Genomic DNA, 964 nt, shown 5'->3' on the forward strand with positions numbered 1-964 from the left:
GGATGAGTCCACTCACAGCGGTCAAGGATCCTCAAGTCGCCTCTGATAGAGGACTGCCTTGAGATTAGTAGTGGAAACTATGGATGTTAAATGAGCGTTTACAAAGCTCTTTTTTTTATTATTATTGAGATACTTATGCACTGTCCCTAAGATTCGGCAAGAGATTTGTTCTTTTTTTTTTTTTAATTGAAATGATCATAGACATGAGAAAAAAACTTTTTTTTTTTTTTTTTTATGAGTCAGAATCGACTTCCTTGGGGCTGTGGATTTGGGGATTCTTTTTTTTTTTTTTTTTTACCGCCCTACGAGTGGAAAGACTTGTGGTGGTTCCATGGTGTAATGGTGAGCACTCTGGACTCTGAATCCAGCGATCCGAGTTCAAGTCTCGGTGGAACCTTAGTGTTTCCTTTAAATGAAGGATTAAAGAAAAAAAAACCTCTTTAAATGGGGAATTGAACTTGTTACTCCCCTTTCCGCGTCCTGCCTCTGATCCTCTTTTAGCAGCTAGAAGGGTTTGGGGCCCGGAGGGAAGAAGCGCGAGCTGCTCCAGATCCCATCTCTCCTCCTGCTCCCCGTGGGCTTTTCTGCCTCGTGGCCCGGTCTCCTTTTCCACTAGTAACCCTCGTGGCGTAGTGGTTAAGTGCTATGGCTACTAACCAAAGGGTCCGCAGTTCAAATTCGCCAGGTTCTCCTTGGAAACTCAATGGGGCACTTCTACTCTGTCCTATAAGGTCGCTATGAGTCGGAATCCACTAGTTGGCACTGGGTCCTCTTCAGGAACTGAGGTCCCAGAAACCCTCAGAAAATACCTGAAGAAGGAGGAGAGACTCCAAAGAACAGAGAAGAGAATTGGAAAGAAAAAAGGGAGGAACTAGGGAATGGAACATAGAGGAACTGGGCGTTCCCAGCAGGGGTTTCAGTTGCTGGGTGTGGACCACCTATGCTGCTCACTCAGGAGCGCCCC

At 45.9% G+C, this 964-nt stretch overlaps 1 non-coding gene across 1 annotated transcript; it reads left to right on the forward strand.

Annotated features, from left to right (window-relative positions):
- Positions 1-325: 325 nt before the first annotated feature.
- Positions 326-397, forward strand: TRNAQ-CUG (transfer RNA glutamine (anticodon CUG)). The gene has a single exon. It is a non-coding gene; the product is annotated as a tRNA-Gln (tRNA).
- The last annotated feature ends 567 nt before the right edge of the window (positions 398-964 follow it).

Source organism: Loxodonta africana, chromosome 3 (assembly GCF_030014295.1).
Source record: "Loxodonta africana isolate mLoxAfr1 chromosome 3, mLoxAfr1.hap2, whole genome shotgun sequence".
Classification (NCBI taxonomy): Eukaryota; Metazoa; Chordata; class Mammalia; order Proboscidea; family Elephantidae; genus Loxodonta; species Loxodonta africana.